At 34.2% G+C, this 21,773-nt stretch overlaps 1 long non-coding RNA gene and 1 other non-coding gene across 2 annotated transcripts; one reads left to right on the forward strand and one right to left on the reverse strand.

Moving 5' to 3' along the window:
* Nucleotides 1–10,059: 10,059 nt before the first annotated feature.
* On the reverse strand, nt 10,060–10,612 carry LOC149419518 (uncharacterized). Its single transcript, XR_016302886.1, has 3 exons — nt 10,488–10,612; nt 10,290–10,382; nt 10,060–10,133 (listed from the first exon to the last, which is right to left on the reverse strand). It is a non-coding gene; the product is annotated as an uncharacterized LOC149419518 (long non-coding RNA).
* Nucleotides 10,613–14,897: 4,285 nt separating this feature from the next.
* On the forward strand, nt 14,898–14,970 carry TRNAF-GAA (transfer RNA phenylalanine (anticodon GAA)). Its single transcript has one exon. It is a non-coding gene; the product is annotated as a tRNA-Phe (tRNA).
* The last annotated feature ends 6,803 nt before the right edge of the window (nt 14,971–21,773 follow it).

Here is a 21,773-nt window from a genome sequence, read left to right on the forward strand (position 1 = left end):
ATTTGCAAGAATTTTCAAAAGTTTATAAATCTGTTGGGCAATCAATGGTTTTTCGTGTAAGTGGCATCGTTAGATCAACGATTACCAAGAAAATGAAACTTTGCAAGTATTCCCTTTGAATACGATTTTTCTTGCCATTATTAAAAAAATGTAGCTTTGATTGTTTCTTGTAGCCAAAATTTTAATTATGCTTACTATATTTTGTAAGATAATATATTATAAAAGTACGTATTATTGTATAATCGGTGTTGTCCAAGTTATAAAAAGGGTTTCGTTATAACGTTTTATTGAAATGTCAGGGCCAACGGTTAATGTATCTCCTTCGCTATAAAAGTGTAAAATATCATAAATACATTGTATCAAAAATTATATCACCATAATAACTTCTGTCGATAAATTGTATTTTAATTTAGACGCTTTTTATTTTGGTGTACTTAAACAAATTTTTCATTTGTGTATTTTTATTGGTCTTTAGAAATATCATTTGAATAGAGTTGTTAATTATTCTGTAGTCATGGAAAGAGATGAAGTAGAAAATATACATAGTAGGACACATTTTGTAGTATTTTTCTTATTTTGAAAATCAGCATGGTGGATTTGGTTTATTGTGATACGTGATACACTGGTAGAAAATATTCATAGATATTTCAATTAGTTAGAAAGTGCTTAACACATTATTTACGTAAATCAGCAATTCTCCATATGTTAATTTGTGTTTTCTTTTATATCGCATTTTTAGCTATAGTGAAAACTGTAACCTAAAAAGTATCACGATTATTATACTAGCTGATAATCATACCATTGTCTCGGAGGGAGATAGTACAGTAGAGAGAGAGGACCAGACTTTAGACATCGTCATATGGAAGCATATTTTCCATCACATTAATTAAAATTTTCTCATGGAACGAAATTCTCGGCCATTAAAGTTTTACGCGACATAAAATTTTATTTCTCTTTAACATTGATGTAAAAGTTACCACTGAACGAAACATTGTAAAGATATTATATATAATATATATAGCACTAAAACAAAAATTTTAACGATATTTTAATGAACGGCCAACGCATGAGTAAAGGACTGATTTTCTGAAAAAATAATCATTATCTTAAGGAGCAGTTATCTTTTTTTAATCTTGGTGGAGTTAAAATAATGAAAAAAACATCTTTCTGTTCCATACAGCTCGGAAAAGTTTGTTACTACGTGGGTAGGTATATTGTTTTTAAATAGTTTCCTGTATCGCAAATCCTACAAAAAAGTGTTGCGTAAGCTCTATTGATGATAACGTCATTTTTAAAGGCATAGGCGAGCTAGAAGAATGAGGGCTTGGCTGTTGAAAAGTATGTTCTGTTAATTAGAATTTAATTAAATCTGCCTTCACGTGAACTGAGCTACAAAAGTGATCGCTTGCCTGATAAAATATTTCCTGTGAGTTGAATTGAAAACCTGTCTGCTGAAAACATGTTGAGTGAGCTAGAAGCATATATGATAATATTTCATTTGAGTTTGAATTGAAAACCTGCCACCTGAAAACATGTAAAGTGAGCTAGAAGAATAAATAAAAGTCTGTTGAAAATATTTCCCGGGAGTTGAATTGAAAATCTGTCTCCCGAAAACCTGTCTCTTGAAAACATGTTGAGTGTGCTAGAAGCGTTTATGATAATATTTCCTTTGAGTTAGAATTGAAAACCTACCCCCTGAAAACATGTTAAGTGAGCTAAAACAATAAATAATAGCCAGATATTTCCTGTGAGTTGAATTGAAAATCTGTCTCCTGAAATCATGTTGATTGAGGACTGGCGTGTTGAAAACATATTAAGTGTGCTTGGAAAATGAAGAGCGGAAATTTAATATGCTACAGAATGTCATAAAATTTTCAATCGATAATTAAAATCACAGTTACTTAATAAAATACTAATTAAAAAATGTATTTTCGTTTCCTGTGTTTTTTATGTGATGACATGTATCCCAATTTATGCGAATGTTGTGGTGGAATGAAACATGGTATGAATGTTGCAGAAAGAAAGGAACATTAAATCACTGTTTTGACCAGCCAAGGTCAAAAAAGTCATTTAAACATGCTAACTTAAAAACCACTCCAAGGAAAAATACTATTCTTATTGATGTATTCCGTCAAGGTGATACTGAAAGTATCTTCTACTCTAGGTGCCATAAACACAATATTGAATACTTGTTCTTAAAATATTTTAATGGAAATTTAATATGAATTTTATTTTTAACAAAATATATATGGTATAATATAATTAAAATAATATCCAATTGACAAATAACGGTGCTGATTTTCTGAAAGAAAAATATATTTCTCAATATATGTATAAAATAAATCTCCTATGACCATCCCTATCCTTTTAAAAAAAACTTATCTATATTCTAAATATAATTATGTAATGTGTTCTTCTAAGGCCAACATGCACTGAATTATAATGTTTTATTTTGAAACACCTATGTAATAAGGTAGGTAAAATGGGTAAAGTCCATGATTACGAGTATGATGTGTTTTTATTTATTTATTTACTGGCATTCCAGCTAGCTTTTTTCCTAACACCATATCAAACCACAATATCTTGTTATAAATAATACCTACACCGTGCTTTTAGAGGACTTTATTTATTTTGTAGATTATGTTGAACCTTTTTGTATTCAAAACAGACAGCTAAATTTTGACGCAATTTTCTTCATGTGAATTGTGAGAAAACATGACGCAGAAAAGCTTTGTGATTTTTACTGGAGATTTTTATTTTGTACTATAACTTCAAAATCTTCAGTCATTTCGATAGCTTTATTTTGAAACTTTTGTAATTTTTTACAGATTTTTAACGCCCTTCTTAATTGCTTCATAGACCCTAATCAAAGAAAGAAAACTGTTTTAAAACCTATGTTTTTGTTTTGTTAAATATGGTTTGTAAATATTTTATTTTTTATGATTCCACGATTAATTATTAACATTGTAGTTTTTTTACTTAAATGTTCGTGTCTGAAAATATTATTTGTATTCTTTCAAATTCAATGTGATAAATGTTTATAATAACTGGATTGATATAATAAATAATATTTTGTAAGATTGTTTGTTTTATTAATGTTTTACTAAAATTAATAAGTATAATGTACATACATCTGACAGGATTTCAGATTCATCGGAAAAGTACGGTTAAATGACTTCATGAATATAATTTCCGCTAATGTGCATTTCACGGAAAAATGATTATTGCTGATTTATTAACATCCGGTTAAAAACGGGATTGCAGGACGTTTCCTGTGACAATTTTATTACATTCTTGTTTTATGCACCTGCGTTTGCCTTGATAACATATAAAGACTAGGATGGGACAGGATGTTTTTTTAGGAACACGTATTCTGACATCGCAATAACACATCCCTTTCTTTAATAAAAGTTTAACAGGAAACATACCAATTCATTCGTTTAAACCGGATTACGAATAGTTTGAAGAGATTCTTAGTAAATTATCAATATTTCGTATCAGTGTGTTTTCTAAATCAGTCTTTCACTGGTAGCCGTCAAATGTTAAGATGTTCAGAAAGAGTTTTTTTAGCAAATACACGATGTCCGGAAACTCGTAGTACAAAAAGGAATATTCATCACACAGATTACCATAATAACTTGTTTTGCATCTTTCCCCTATCGACCAATTGCTTACAAATTTAAACGAAAAATAAATCAAACTCAATTTACTTATCAAGGACAGCTCAAACAAAAAAAACACAAAATCGACTCCAAATGTGGTTGTAGATTCACCAGTTTCCCACTTGTAATATGAGTTTCCGGGCACCGTATATAAAGTAGAAGATAAAACAAGGAAATTAACAAAAAAGTACTAAATACGTGGGGTAAAAGTCATTGACTAAGTATCAATGGTAAAAGTACATTAGGATAGCAGAACGTTTTTTTGCGATTTTCGATTAATTTCCAAATTTTGTGTTACCATCTATAATGTAGTTGCTGGCGTAGACTGCGGAATAGGCTGGAATGATTTTTTTTAATTTCAATTTTCCTGTATATTTATTGAATGATCCTATACTATATGAGAAAAACCACAAAATATTAATGACCTGCGATGACATCTTCAGGATGCGCAGTTAAGTTTTAAATTTGCAAAAATATATATTTTTACACGATGCTACAGCGTCGATACAGAGCGCAATTTAAGTAACTTTTATTATTATTATTTATGGTGGCTTATATGTTTGTTTTAAAGGAAGTCACTAGAAAAAACTGCAAGAGCAGGAAACAAGAGTCCAACATAATCCATATATATAATACTTATATATTATATAAGTTTGTTTGTTTGTCCCCTATGGACTCCAAAACTACCGAACCGATTTCACCGAAAATTTAAAATTGTTTTTTTATTATTTCCAGGAGTGTTTAGCGATGGTTTGAATGGTAACTTTGACGACTTTCTGTCAGAACTAAAAGCTTCTCCGCTCTGTACACATAGCGCATGGGAAACAGAGTCGCCAACCAAACTAGCAGCAGATTATAACACCATCCTTTCAACCCTTTTAAATACATATGCTCCAATTTCTACAAAAACTCGACGTCTACGAAAATCTGATGCCTGGTTTGACGAAGAATGTCGGAGCCAGAAGAGATTGACGCGTAAATTGGAGAGATCCTACAGACACTCGGGGGTTACATCACGAAACGATTGGATACAGGCTCAAAAAGAGTACATGATCTTAATCCGTTCAAAAAGGTCTGAATATTGGACAAATAGGATCACTTCAGAGCGTCAAAATCCACGTAGTCTTTGGAACTCGGTTAAGACAGTCATTGCTGATGTCCATGCACCAAATACAATCGACATAGCTCCGGAAATCTTCTCCAAGTTTTTTCTTGACAAAATTGAGTCAATACGAGCCCTAACAACCTACGCTCCACCACCGTATTTTACTAAATGCAATAGAGAAAACCTTTCTGCCTTCAAACCTACATCCCTCGAAGAAGTAAGAAAATTAATTCTTACTTCACCGAACAAGCAGTGTTCGCTCGACCCTATTCCAACGTGGCTACTGAAAAAGTGTTGCAATGAAATTGCTCCCTTTTTAGTTCATCTTTTCAATAAGTCACTTAGCACGGGTGACTTTCCTAAATCCCTTAAATCAGCTATCGTAACTCCATTATTAAAAAAACCGCAACTGGACGCTGAAGATCTTTCAAATTACCGACCCGTTTCAAATCTACCTTTTATATCAAAAATATTAGAAAAAATCGCTGCCTCACAGGTCATATGTCGCTTAAATTCAAATGAATTATTAACTAAATACCAATCTGCATATAGACGGTTCCACTCCACAGAAACCGGGTTACTACGTGTTTTGTCGGACATAACTACTGCCATTGAGTCGGGTAAACTGGCACTTCTTTCAGTCTTGGACATGAGTGCTGCATTTGACACGATTGACCATGACTTCCTTATTAAACGATTATATGAATCATTTGGTTTAAACTGTGATGTTAAGACCTGGCTGACATCGTACCTGGCCAACCGTTTACAAGCCGTAAAAGTGGGAAAAAACCAATCAAATTATGCAACCCTTTCATCTGGAGTACCCCAAGGGTCCGATCTGGGCCCACTACTCTTCATCCTCTTTACAAATGATGTCGCTAAAATAATCGAATCATTTGGCCTTCTATCTCACTGCTATGCTGATGATCAGCAAGTTTATTTTTACTGCTTACCAGAAGAAATAAACAGTCTAACAATTCGTATAACTGAGTGTATAGAAGCAATTACTCGCTGGATGACCTCAAATAGATTGAAACTGAATCCCCCAAAGACTGAGTTTCTGTGGACTGCTACAAACAGACGTCAGCATAACATTGAAAACTCCCCAATAACCATTTCAGGAAGTGACATCACTCCAAAAACGTGCATCAAATTACTGGGTGTCAATCTGGACGCTAATTTTTCCCTTAAAACTCAGGTGAACAGAACTGTAAGCACGGGGTTCTTTCAACTAAGGCAAATTAAAGCAGTGCGGAGAAACCTGCCAACAGAGGCGACTAAATTGCTAGTCAATTCCTATGTTGCTTCACGTCTAGATTATTGCAACGGAATATATGCAAGTCTCCCCAAATGTGAAATCAACAAATTACAATCCGTTTTTAACGCCGCTTCAAGGCTTATCACCGGAGTATCTAAATACTCCCACATTTCAGAGCATCTCAAAAATCTGCACTGGCTCAAATGTCCTGAAAGAATCCAGTTAAAGGTATGCTGGATGGTATTTAAATCACTTAACGGAATGGCTCCGGCTTACTTATCAGAATTGTGTATTCCAGAAGATTCTAATTCCCGACAGTCAACCCTTAGGTCAGCAACGTCATCAGCTATCGGAAGGTTGAAGGAACCAAAGCGGACACCAGATACTAAGTTCGGTGAGCGTGCTTTCGCCGTGTCAGGACCTAAAGCCTGGAATGGACTGCCACATGATTTGAGAATGATCACAGACTCGACAGAATTTAGGTCTAAACATAAAACGCACCTTTTCAGACAGTCGTATCCATAATTTCAGAAACCTCCACTTTCACAGTCGACGGCAATTTAAATTAACAAAATGTAAAAATACTAAAAATAAAATTAAAAAAATGAATAAAAATAATAATTAAAAATAAATAAATAGAAATGATAACAACTAACAATTTTTAGACTTTTTAAGACAGTTAAATTAAAATAAAAAACTATAGCAGACTTAAGATCATGCGATGACCAGTGTTTTTTGATGTAGTGTCCTCTGCGTGCAGTTTTATCTTTTATAAGCATAAAACTTTTTAATATAAGTGTGTTTGTCGGAAGTGACTTGCCAGGTAAGTATGTTTTGGTATCTTTTCTAAATAACAAATGTAGATCCTAGGAAATAAATTGTACAGCGCCCTTGAGGTGATTTTTCACAAAAACGGCGCTCTACAAATTATGCAATTATTATTATTATTATTATTATTATTAGTAGAAGAAGTTGGGGACGCCCGGGCGAGGACAATTTTTCTCATATAGTATCATCAGGGTCATTCATTAAAAGTATAGGAACTTTGAAAATTCTAAAAATTAAGATAAATAGAAAAATGAGTATTGTATAAAAATGAGAAAAGTGACTGTTGGCAATTTATTAAGAATCTCCTTAAATTACTCGTAATCCGGTTAAGAACGGGATTGCAGGCACTTAACGAATGTATTGAAAAGTTTCTATAAACTCTTAGTAAAATACGAATGTGTTATCGCGATGTTGGAACACGTGTTCATAAAAATCCAAATATTGGTGCATGAACACGTGTTCCGATATATTAGGAATTTACTTAGAAGTTTATCAGGAATTGGCCTGCAATCCCGTTTTTAAAAAGATTCTTAATAAATTAGCTATCCTCATTTTTCTCCGTGCAAAAATCGCTTCATATTAACGTCCTTAGGATTAGACGATTGATTAAAAAATTTCGGAGTAGAGTTTTTTAAAGACATTATTATGGAAACTAGCAGATAAAAACCTGCTCATACGGTTTGAAAACATCAACGGTTCTTCTTGAGAATAATAGAGGGCACCACTTCCGTTTACAACTAATAATACTATAAGATGTTATTTCAACGCAAGCACGTCGGGCAGTAGGCAGTTAGTCCGGAAACTGTTTTTGGACAATGATTTATTGAGACCCATTTGAGACCCGAGGTGAGGGGAAGATAAACGTCAAGATGACAAAGGCCTTTATGCGATGTAGTACCTAATTAGTTTTACATATTATCTACAAACTAGAGGTGAGTCCTGTGAGTACTTTCCGATATTGGGTACAGTGAGTACAGGTACAAAAAATACCCGGTACAAAATGTTTTTAGTAAATCACTTAGCACAAGTGACTTTCCTGAACCTCTCAAGTCAGCTGTAGTTACACCAATCCTGAAAAATTCACAACTAGACGCCGATAACTTAGGTAATTATCGACCCGTTTCAAACTTACCATTTATTTCAAAAATCCTGGAGAAAATTGCTGCCGCACAAATAACCAGTCACTTGAATTCAAATAAATTATTCGCAAAACGTCAATCTGCGTACAGAAAGTTCCACTCAACTGAAACCGGACTACTTCGTATGCTATCAGACATAACTCTGGCCGTAGAGTCAGGTAAGTTATTACTTATCTCACTCCTAGACATGAGTGCAGCGTTTGACACGATTGATCATGAATTCCTCATTAAGAGATTAGAGGAAACATTTGGTTTGAATTCCGACATAAAAAATTGGCTGGTATCCTATTTATCCAATCGCTTACAAGCCGTGAGGGTTGGAAATAAATTGTCCAACTTCGCAACACTTTCTTCAGGGGTACCCCAGGGATCCGTTTTGGGTCCACTTCTCTTCATCTTTTTTACAAATGATGTCGCCAAAATAATCGAGTCATTTGATCTCTTGTCTCACTGCTACGCTGACGATCAGCAAGTTTATTTTTACTGCGCTCCAAATTAAATCAATAGTCTCAAGATCCGTATAACTGAATGTCTAGAAGCAATAACTCGTTGGATGTCTTCAAACAAGCTGAAGCTCAATCCATCTAAGACTGAGTTTCTCTGGGCAGCCACAAACAAACGTCAACATTTCATAGACAATTCACCTATTACTATTTCCGGCAGCGATAGCATCCCAAAAACAACAGTCAAACTTCCCGGTGTCAATTTAGATTCAGACTTTTCGTTTAAAAGTCAAATAAATAGGACTGTAAGCACCGGTTTTTTTCACCTAAGACAACTCAAGTCTGTCCGAAGAAACCTTCCTACAGAAGCAACAAAACTACTTATCAACTCTTACGTAGTCTCACGTCTCGATTACTGCAACGGCATTTATGCCAGCCTTCCTAAATATCAAATTGACAAACTTCAAGCAGTGTTTAATGCAGCAGCACGGCTCATAACCGGGGTTTCAAAATATTCGCACATTTCAGAACACCTTCTTAACCTTCACTGGCTCAAGTGCCCTGAAAGAATCCAGTACAAACTGTTCTGGATGGTGTTTAAATCCATCAATGAAATGGCCCCACCCTACATCTCTGAATTATGCGTCCCGGAAAACACTGGTCTGAGGCAGTCAACTCTTAGATCAGCAACATCATCAGCTGTAGGCAGACTGATGGAACCTAAGCCCAAGCCAAATACTAAGTTTGGTGATCGCGCTTTCGGAGTATCTGGGCCGAATGCTTGGAATAAACTCCCTCTGGAACTAAGATCCATAACAAGTCCAACAGAATTCAGGTCTAAACTAAAAACTTACCTTTTTAAGCTGTCGTACCCTTAAATTAAATATACCATTCAAGAGAAAGTCCAGTTATATTCAATTTTTCAATTAAGTCCTAAATCCTGTATCTAAATGTCGCCAATAAACAATTAGATAATGTTAATTAAGTGTTAATCTCAAGTGACCTACCAGGTAAGTATTGTACTGTATATTATCTCCATAAATAGTTAAGTAATAACATAGATCACTGTAGAAATGTATAATAAGTTTGTACAGCGCCCTTGAGGTGATTTTGCACAAAAACGGCGCTATACAAGTCATCCAAATATTATTATTATTAAAATACTTTCAAATATTTTATTCCTACTTTGAGTATCTGGGGACTGGGGACGGAGAGTGACGGGAACCTGAAGCGTGCTGAGGTACCAAATATTCTTAAGTATTTTATACCTACCATGAGTATCTGGGGACTAGGGAAGGCGAGTCAAGGGGACCTTAGGCGTGCTGGGCACTGAGAAGGGAAGTTGAGGGGTGGAACAAGAAGGAATAATATTACTTACAGGTGTTCAAAATAAATAATGTTTGCAAGCTTTTTATATGAAATTTATTTTTTGTACTTTCGTAGCCTTATGTTGTAAGGCGTATCACACTGCCTAGAAATTATTAAATAAGGATGAAACACTAAAATCATTTTAACAAAACATATATTATATGGTCATGAAATTAAATTAACACGTTTTCCTACATTGCTGTCTGTAATATCATCTCTATAGGTAACTTACTGTGAACTCAAAACCTGTTTAAAACGCCTCGACATCGGCAGCAGAATTTGGATTTTTTGGTTCATTCCAATCAACGTTAATACTCATTCCTATACTTCCTGAAAGCATTAAAGCAGTGGATTAATATATTTTTTGGTTTTTCCAATGTTATCGTTTCAATTGATCGATTCATAACACTTTTTCAACACAGGCATTTGGCCGGTGACATTTTTGATGAATTACATGTAAAATAACAAGTCTTCTCTTCTACTAACCATTTTGCATTGCCCTGAATAAATCTTCGTAAAGATGGTAGACCCTGGCGTGGGATTTGATCAGAGTATGTGCGCACAAGTAGTCAGCAATAGCTAGGAAATTACCAGAATTTTTAACACATCATAACCTCACAAAGATCTGTATTTTATTTTCAAGATATAAAATTCTTGTTATTGAATGTTTATGTTGATTTTTACCTGAGAAATTCAATGCAGGAGCCTTTCCGGCACTTCTACCGCCGTATTATTCCTGGAATACTACGGAAGGTTCATTAAAAGTCAACTATTTCGTGACTTTATCTTCGAATGCGCTCAAAGCAAACCGTAATCTGCGCAGTATTTTTCAATAATGGGGTTCGGCCACCCTCCATTATCTTGTAGCGGATGTGGAAGATCCCAGTGGTACAAAGCCATCTCGCTAACGGATAAACAATTTATTAAAATCTTCCAATAAAATCTCAATTACACAAAGTTCAGGATGTGAAGATGTCAAATACCATAAATAAACCATTCTATCAAACACCATGCCATAGACACTCAGCTGTCAACAGTTTTTCCATAGACATTCACCATCAGACAATGGAGTTTACTGTGGCTAAATACTCATAACTGTCCTTTTTCCTCGTACACCTTTCTAATAGGAACGAGCGAAAAGGCAACTGTATTTTACAGTGCCGAAAGCAAAAATATTTCCCTTTTCCTCATATAACTTTCTAACCGACGATAGTGAGAAGTCAATAATATTTTAAAGTACGAAGTACTTCAAGACCTGTGATACAAATATTAAACCAAGTATTTTGGAACCAGGTATTTTGGAGATTTGTCACAAGTACAAAATACGGCATGAATATACCCGGTACTTTTACTGGGTACGATAAATACGCCTTTCCTCTAGAACAAACCGTAACGGTGCTACGGTTCGTAAAATTCCTAGACCTTTCCAATCCTATTCAATTTTTTTAATTAGTAAAATTTTCTGGTTATTTCTTCATGACATAGCAATCACGTTTATTTAAATTAATTAATTTAAGTGGACGAATGCTGTAGAAATAAGATCCCTGAGGCGTAAGGGTACTAAATGTAGGTAACTCGGTTAATGTAGGACTGAACGCAGTTGGCGCTAACAAAAAACTGTCCAAATAAGCGAAGCAAGAGGTCCACAATGGAGTGCTGGTATCTGACCTGATATACGGGAGTGAGGCACGGAACTGACAGACGAGGGATGAAAGTAGACTAAATGCTGTAGAAATACTATCCCTGAGGCGTATGTAAGGTAAAAGAAGTAGGAGGCCGTACTAAATCGTGATTATACCATGCCAGGAAAAATTCCGTCGTTAATAATAATAATAATATGGATAATTTGTATAGCGCCGTTTTTGTGCAAAATCACCTCAAGGGCGCTGATCGTTCTACCTTATTCATTAATGATTTCACCTGTATCTATAATTTATTGTCTTGCTGAAATAAAAATGTTGGGAATTGAGCAATGTTCCATGTGGGAACGAATTAAATTTCTACCCACATAAAATACAGAAACGTTGATTATAAAGAGTACGATTACAGTCAATACTATAAAAAGAAAGAATTTAGAGCATTATACGGTGGATATTTTGTCTTTTTTAAATTTTAAGAATTAAGAACTGTTACATGTGGGAACGAATTGTCCACATAAAATAAAAAGACACTGATTGTAATGATTACGATTACAGTCAATACTATAAAAAGGAAGAATTTAGGGCATTATACGGTGGTTCTTTTTTTAAATTTATGAATAAAATAAAGTTACAAGTGATTTCAATTTGTCATGAGAATCAGGGTTTTTTTGTTACCATTTTTTTCAAATTTTCCAACTCTGCAATAAACAGCTTATGACCGAAGCATCCTTTTGTTTTAATATTATAAAAGGAATTGAACTGGATATATAAAGCGATTGAGCACATTATTGAACAAAAACTGAGAGTCGTAATACATAGACCACATAGGCTGAGAGACACAATACGTTATACATAGACTACATAGGCTGAGAGACGTAATACAGGGTTTTCCAATTAGAGGTGTTATTTTGAATAACCAGCTATTTCAGTAGATGTTACTTTTGAAGTTGTCATTTTTTGACATTTGACAAGTAGAAACTACGCCATTAATAAAAATGGAACGATACACGCTTCAACAACACATTAAAATTATTAAAATTCACTTGAGTGAATCAAATGCAAATCATCTTGAGTGATAAGGCCCATTTCCACCTCGGTGGCTTCGTCAACAAGCAAAATTGTCGCATCTGGAGTTATTGTTGAAAAGCCTCTCTATCCTCAACTTGTGACTGTTTGGTGCGGTTTATGGTCCGGCGGAGTCATTGGACCTTACTTTTTCGAAAATGAGGCTTGGCAACAGTTACGGTGAATGGATTGCGCTATCGAGAGATGATTAATGATTTTTTATGGCCGGAATTGGATGGTATTGATCTGGACAGCGTTTACTTTCAACAAGACAACGAAGCAACGAAACCATTGATCTTTTACGATTGAATATTAAAATAACACCTCTTATTGGAAAACCCTGTACATATACATAATAGTGCAACTCATCACACTGAATCTACGTCATATAGAACACACAAAACAACTATTTTTTTGTTATTTTTTTTTAGATTCTTTTCGAATTCTTTTAACACAAAAGCTTTAAAAAGCTATTGAAGACGGGTCTACGCTACGGCTCATTTTACAAGATACAGGGTGTCCGGGGGTAAAGTGCACTAACTTCGGGAGGTGATTCTACATGATGGTAGAAGTAAAAAAGATGAGTAACTTGTTTCGAAATTCCAACATTTTTCCCGTACTAAAATATTTTTCTATGGAAACATTTCAACATTTTTATCTAAAAACTTTATATTTAAAAAGATAATTTTCTTTTCTACTTCTAAAATCATCTAGAATCACCCCCCGAAATTAGTGCACTTTACCCTCAGACACCCTGTATAAATCAACTGATAGTAACCCTTAAAAATATCATATCTTATATTTTGAGTGTTTAGCGTATTTTATACATATTCATATATTATTATTTACCGGTACTTGTAATAACTACCAAAAAACTACCCTTACAAACATTCTAAAATCTCCTCTACTTGACACTGGCTGGAAATTGTATTTGTTGTGAAAAGCCATTTTTTATAACAACAAAAAACTCTAGTCGCAGATTTTCTTCAAATTTGGCATACAAAATTTCAACTTCGGACATGATTTGCTCGAAAACGAAATATCAAAAATAAAAAGTTATACCACAAAATCGACTCCAAATGTGATGCAGATTCACTAATTTCTCGCTTTCACTACAAGTTTCACCGAGGCACCGTTTATAAACAAGTTTAAGTTAGGTTAGTTAAATGTACAAATAGAAAATTAATTATTTCATATTATATTTTCATTGAATTTTATCAAATCGTAAAATGGGGGCCCCAGCACTGGAAAAGTACACAATGATGCTCACATTATCATATAATGTTTGAAAATACTTAATATTATTAATCAATAAAAATAAGAATACCACGGCTTTAAGGATTTCTAGTGACAGTTGGACAGAGTGATATTTTGTACCTACCTACGTCCTTCACACATTTACGGCACCGTAGTTCAATCTACTAAGTAATAATACTCCATCCTTCTTTTCTCGTACCTTCCTACTCTTTATTCTCTCCATGAATATTTAAATGTGCAAAATTATTTGTACCTACCAGCTGTCTTGTAACTTCTCCCTCTTTCTCATAAACGATGCAGCATGGAATAGATAGAGAGGTTACAACGGAGCTCTCACCGGCACTACTGCACATCTGTGACTCCGGACTGCGGCCATGGCATAGCTTGTAATATTTTACATGTTTTATATTAAATTCAATTCCCTGTAAGATTGAATAATATTATAGATGTTCAAATAAGTACTACGTACTTTCAAAATTCCTATCTATTTATTATAAGTACTCAGTGCGTACAATTTATGTGGCTTTTACACATTTTATGTCACCATAAACAGTACCCTAATTAATTATATGCCCAAACAAAGGATAAAGGTAACTCTCAAATTTCGCGTGAGCAAACAAAGCTGACGGGTAGGTAACAAAAAGGTCAAAGTTCAATTAAAGAAAATATGCGCAATAAATATTTGATGGAAAATGGTAAATTGAGCTATGTTTGCCATCTGTGTTTTTCATTTCAAACTAAAATCACAATACTTATAGAGTTGTTTGTTCTTAGGTAAGCTTATTTTAGTTTTCAGTTATTTCAACAGATGTCACGCATGAATTATGTTTAAAACATTTTTTGAATAATATATCTATATTCCTTCTTTAATGACATTGATAAATAAATATTAAAAAAATTATTATTTCGCTGTTCATACCTATCACATTTTTAATTTTCAAATATTTTATCAAGCACTGGTCTGAAAATGCTAACCAATAATAAAGTATATTATTACTTCTATTCCATTCTACCACATCAATTTATTATTCTATCATGATTGCACTGTTGGATTAAAATCTTTTATAACCTTTGAAATTATGTAAAATGATGTGCATTTTTTATATTAACTATGTTTGGTGTTATACTCATAGCCGAAATAGCTCAGTTGGGAGAGCGTTAGACTGAAGATCTAAAGGTCCCTGGTTCGATCCCTGGTTTCGGCAGTTTCTTTTTGTCATTTTATGAAACATCGCATCAACTAATTTATTTAAGAAGTCTGACTGTTCGGATTCGGAATGATATCCCTGTGTACGTTTATCTTTTACCGTCTATAAATTTTTAAATGTTAGGGTAATATCGGAGCAAAATTTTCTGATATCTCATTTATTTACTCCAGCGAATAATAGATTACCGGCATTGAAGTCATGAACGAAAATTATCAAAGAGAAATCACAATAAAAAACTTTCCTGCTGTCGGGGCCTTGCCCGCTTCCAAACTAAGGGGAGGGCAGTCAAATTTTTTTATAGAGGTTACAGGGAAGGAACAAAGAAGTAATCAGAAAATTCAGTAAAATTAATCTTTCTTCTTTAGGAAAACGTAGGAAGGACTTTGATCTCAACTGCATTTTAAAAATTATTAACAGTATGTTTGACTCACTTACTTTGTTGCAACTCACCCCTTTCAATATTCCTTCCCGTAGACATAATAGTGTAGAAATGATGATTTTCTTTTCCTCAATCAACACTTCACAAATTATGGATACCATTCACAAATGTCCAGAATGGCAAGACTTGTTAACTCAAGTCAGGACCTTGAATTTTTGTCAGTAATTACGCAGGTAATATTTTGTATCGACGTGACAGAAATCGTGAACTCCATCAAAACTTGTTCCCGTCTTGACTTGAAATTATCTTTTTTGTTTTTGTGCTCTATTTTTGTCGTGGCTATAATTTTTCTTGTATTAACTTCGTGTAATATGTAATGTGTTATAATTGGACATGGTCCGTTAATAAATAAATAAATATATCGACATTGAGTGAGAACAATAAACATTGCTAAACATTTGCATACAGATTTGGTTAGATGGGAAAATAAATATTTTTCTATCGAAAAAGGGATAAATAAACATTGAAATTTCGAAAAGAGTTATTTTTCTTTTTTACTTCTACCATCATGTAGAATCACCTCCGAAGTTAGCGCGCGTTACCCCAGGACCTCCTGTATTATTTTCCGAGGCTTGTGTCCTTAATGTATACCATTTTCACAACATCCTTTGTACTGTTGCATTGATTTGTAATTTCCACTTTATGTTAGTATCTTTAATCGATAATTACTACACCAAGGTATTTAACATTAGTTTTAACAGTAAGTACGGAGCACTCCGGTTTACATAGATTTGAATTTAAAATACAATTATATGAATGTATACGTATATTTATTATATTCTCAGGGATAGCATTTTTTGTTAAAACAATTTTTTGTTAAGAGTGAAAGATATTACAAATTTAATTATTGAAGATAAAATTAGCGATTCTCAAACAAAAATTTTATACAGAAAAATAAATAATATTTTCTTCAATAATTATATATTACAATTTGAGGTTTTACTCAGTTATTCCAAAAAAAAGGTATTACAAACGTTTTGTTAGTATTGAGCGTTAGTAAATTTTGATCAGACCAATTTTTGATCATGTTTAGGTCTAATTCAGCCATTCTCTGAGTATTGTTCCAGGTTAAAGCTTCTTAGGCAGAGAGGATGGACCGCCAAACAACTCGGTCTTGGCACACACTTCTTGCCTCATTCACATTCATACATCGTCTCACATATACTCTTCTATTATTCTGAATCTTGACCTGGCCCGACTCGGGTATCTGATTCACTTGATCGTGTCATGTTTTCCTCGGGCGTCCCCGACTTCTGCTACCATTCGAATTCGCATCATATATTCTCCTTACACTCCTTTCTTTGCTCAAACCATCTAAGCGTTCCTTTCTTAATCAGACTCGCACTCTTTGCGGATCTCCACATTTCTCACACGATCATACATGGTTCTACTATACCTACGCCTCAGGGATACTTTCATCCTTTCTCTGCAAGTTCCATGCCTCACTCTCATACATCAGGGTAGGTACCAGCAATTCATTGTGGACTGCTAACTTCACTTCTTTGGACACTTTTTTGTTAGCGCCTACTGCGTTCAGTCCTCCTTTAACGGAGTTACCTGCATTTACCCTTCTTTCAATATCTCTGTCAGCCTTCCCATCTCTCGTAAACATACATCCTAAATACACAAACTCATCCACCTGTTCCAAGTATTCCTCATTCACAACTATATTGCACACTGTTTTCTTATTCTCTCTTTCAAACACCATTACTTTAGACCTACTTACATTCACAATTAACTCATTCTTAATACATTCTAGACACGAGAGACTGTAGATCTTCCATACTGTTAGCAATCAGCACCGCATCATCAGCATACAACAGACTTTCAAAATACTCAAATTCTCGCCCAATCCCACCTCTTTCAATTTTTGCATACAATTATCCATGTATAAATTGAATAACCACGGTGACATTACGCAGCCATGTTTAACACCTTTTGTGATAGCAAACCACCCCTTAAAATCACCGTTCACCCTTACACATGCAACGCATCCCTCATACAGAGACGCAATTGCCCGAGTGAGATTCGTATTCACTCCATACTTGGACAACACCTTCCATAGCTTTTTCCTGTCAACTCGGTCATATGCTTTTTGTATATCTACAAAGGCACAGAACAGTTTCAGGTTTTTTGCCAGAAACTTATCAGTGAGCATACACAAGGAGAAGATCTGGTCCATGCACCCTCTTCCACTCATAAAAGCACCTTGCAAATCTTTTTTAGGAAACAAAAATTTATCCTTTGTTTCCTTTCTTACCCTTTCAATTGAAATTCTACCATACAGCTTGCCAACTAAACTTAGCAGGCTAATAGCCCTATGATTTCCACATTCCTTACGTGACCCGTTACCTTTGTATAACGGCATGATCACAGCCCTTCTCCAATCTAAAGGCGTGTAATCCTCCTTTAAACATTGCTTAAAAAGATTGCCAAACCATGTTAGAATTATGCGGCTATCTCCTTTAAAATATTCAGCAGCAATATTGTCGAAACCGACAGCCTTACCATTCTTCTTACATGTAATCGATCTTTTTATCTCATGCATAATAATTTCGGTAACATTCACCTCATCATTCATATCCGATTCGCCGCTAGAATCGCTGCAACTCAGGTCGCTTTCGACGACTTCCTAGAAATACTTCAATCATCTCTCTTTTATTTCTTCCTCATAATATCTGACTTATAAAAACATATACCATTACATACACATAAAAGCATACCTATTAATACAATTTATAACATGCGTAAAAACATTTAACTTAATCCTAAACTCAACCAAAAACGGTTCAAGGATGGCTAAACGAAGAAACTAACACTAATAATAGATATCTTATCACTGCAAAATGTGTATTATTGTTTTAAATCACTCCCTATCGACAGAAACCAATAGCGCGGGTTCAGTCCGATTTCTTTATGCATTTCCATAGACATATGAATATTAGTAGACCTGCCCTAAGTGATTAAAAGCGTATTATCCCCACTCCCCATACCGGTTCCATTGAGCCGGCTGGGCTCGCGTACGGCCTCAAGTGAAATTTGAAAACGTGACGTCATCATTCTTGTGCGAACTATGGTCGAGGCATCATCGGTTCATTTTACGAAATAACACGGCAAAATGTTTACTTGTACTATGAAAACTGGTAAAAATAGATGCGAAAAAAGAGAATAAACCCAATTGTCGTATTACATTCCATATATAAGCATTATTTTATTTTATTTTAAGCATATTCACATCGTATAATATGAATCAGTTGTTACTATCACATCGAGAAACGTCTGGACGCGAAACACAAAGCTGGTTGGTTGCTGGGAAGTAAATTATGAACATTTATAAAAGTGTCTTAACTAAATACTCTGAAACGAACTACGACTCTGAATATAGAAGCTGCCTTACTTTGCCGAATTTGGACTTCGCAAATTTGTTCATAACGTGGCGAGTAATTTGCGCTCCCATGTAAAAATGTCTATTCATTCAAAGCAGATTTTACTTTTAAGAAGTAAATGGTGATATTATAATGCGAGATGCCTATTTACTGTCAGATTGATTTATTGACGAATCACAGTCAGCTTCACTCCCTTCGTTCTTCAACAGTTGATTTTACCCCTCGCCTTTATCTTCTCGTCTATTAATTCCTATGTCTGTGTGCATTTCCGATTTTATCCTAACACGCGCGCAGGGGCACGAGCGGTAGGGAACGGTGGCTGCGGCTAGGGTTGCAGGAGTTGCCAAATGACTATCTTCTTGTGCGGGGGGGAGATTCAGAGAATGGACGATTCTGTGGCTGAAGCAATGGACAGGTCTCATTGACGTACATAATAAATAGATTAGGTCCCAGTACAGTTCCCTATGGGATACCGAAATCCGTGATCTACGAATCGCCCAGAAAGCCATTTAGCTACTAACTAACAAATTGCTTTCTCTATTCCATAGATATTTTTTAATCAAAGTTCTGCTTTTCTTTAGTCGACTAATATTCCAATGCATTTTTTTAATCTATAGATCAAAATATTTCAGATGTTAAATCTATAATAGCATCTTGAGTCCTCAAGTTTTGTCTAAACCCATATTCATGTGCATTTAATATATTATTTTGTTTTATAAATTTAATTTTTTTGTTTTTTTTCAAATATTTTGGCAATGTTTGAGGTAAATAGCAATTGACCTATAATTAGTGCTTAGATTGGGGTCACCAGATTTAAATATAAGAGAAAGTTGAGGGAAAGTTACCATTTTCGAATCTCGTGTTTATGATGTGTGCCAGTGGTTTGCAAAGCGAGTCGGATTTTTTAGCATTTCCACGGATATATTGTCAGATCCAGGGGAAGAATTACCTTTGAAATCATACTAGTTCGTTGGAATTGTGTTAAGATGTTACAAGGATTGGGAGATGATGAATATAATAATGGTTCGTGTATATAAGTCCATTTTGTATTTTTTAGATTAAACGGAAAATGTTATATTCGTACAATTTTCTTATTTTCAATAAGTTCATTTCTTCGTATAGTTTTTTCGTGGGCGTATCCGTTATCTACAGCTAATAATATAAAATAATAAAAATTTTATTTAAAAAAGCGCTAATATCAAATCACCAACGATGCGATAATTTGTAGGGCTCGGCAAAGTGCTGGTATGGATTACCCTTTGTTTTGTAAATGGAGTCAGTAAATCAATAGAAACCTCAAATTTCTACTTATGTACATTCTGAGACACTGAAACATTATTTGGATTCACCAAAACAAAGCGGAGCCGCGCTCCGGATAATTCAATTCATCAATCCATTCACTCCGGAGTCGGTACCTATGACATTTTACACAAATTACATTGCTTATACATTAACATTGAGTTTGATATTTTGGTTAAAAAATACGCCTGCGACGGCGTTCTTATTCATAGTAATTTTACGTAGTGAGTACCTATAATATAGGTACATCATATTATGTTCTTGTCTTTATACAATAAATTCACAGTGTAGGCACGGCTATGATTGATGAATTTCAGGGCATTTTGGTTCCATTTGGCACATCCTAGAAAACCTGGTGTCTTGATTTGCAAACATTCGACCGTCTTTTTGGCTCACTTATATGATATCATTAGAGACCAAGCGTAATTACAGGGCTTCTTTTGGAATTATTTTTATAACTATTACGTACTAATAAATATTTACATTTTTTTCTATATTTCTAGTTTACCTGAAGTAAATCTACGTTCGCATGTGTGAGAATTGACTGATATAAATTTAACACATACCTTCACATAAACATTATTATTTTCGTATCATAATTTCTGACCCTTTTCATATATAAAGGGAATATCTTGTCGAAAGTTATTGTTATCTATAAGTTATTGTGAATACCCAGTGGAATTAAATGACTTGATTCAACCGAAAATAAAGTAAGTATATCGTGCTTTATTTTGTATAATTGATCTTCATTGTTGTTATTATTTCAATTTAAATTTACGAATCTTTTGCGCGGTTTTATTTCGATTACTGTATAATAATGACAAGCCATTAAATAAATAAAGATTCGAAATTTTAAAATTGGAAATTCATATGTCACACAGCATATATTCTGGTCCAGTAATGTGTAATTTCTATCACCTAAAAATTCTAAAAAAAAGTACTATAGGATTCATATGTCTTATACTGATTTATAAATATGGAAATTCTAACTATACAATTGTAAATGTTCTCCAAAATGCCCTGAAAAGAATCTCAGACTTGTGATGTCCAGAAAGAAACCATTCATCTGTTCTGAATGCAATTACTAATGTTATCCAAATTGACCCTGATAATAAATTACATCTTTGCGATTCTTTCAAGGATAAAGAAACCATCCTGTCACTTCGAATGCAATCAACAATGTTCTCAAAATTTGTTTTGACAGCATCGCCATTCCATTGTAAGAATATTATGTACTAAATACACAATTTGGCTGTCCTGAAACGGGAATCCTTCCCAGTTGGACAGACAAAGGTTCATTTTGTTTTGTATTGTTTGTAATTTATATATTTAAATATATAAAATAAAATTTAAAAAAAAAAAACAAAATAATGTCTTGCTTTTTAACTACTAATTCTTGTTGGAATGATTGTACTAGTGAATTAAAGGGGGTGCTCAACTTTATTCCTTTTTTTTGTTTGTCTGTAATTGTGATTACTTATTATTACTTTTCGGTACCACAAATTTCCGCCTAATATGTTTATCTTGTCGATCCGGCAATAACCTAAAACCAATAATACGTACATAAGCGTTCCGATTGGAAATATTGTCACAACTGAGCACTGTGTCACATCCAACTTCAGTTGATTCCCTCTATACATTAACGACTCTGTATTTACCTTTTTCTGAAAATCTAT

This window comes from Hesperophylax consimilis, chromosome 12 (genome assembly GCF_061612785.1).
Source record: "Hesperophylax consimilis isolate HC1 chromosome 12, BYU_Hcon_1.0, whole genome shotgun sequence".
In the NCBI taxonomy this organism is placed as follows: Eukaryota; Metazoa; Arthropoda; class Insecta; order Trichoptera; family Limnephilidae; genus Hesperophylax; species Hesperophylax consimilis.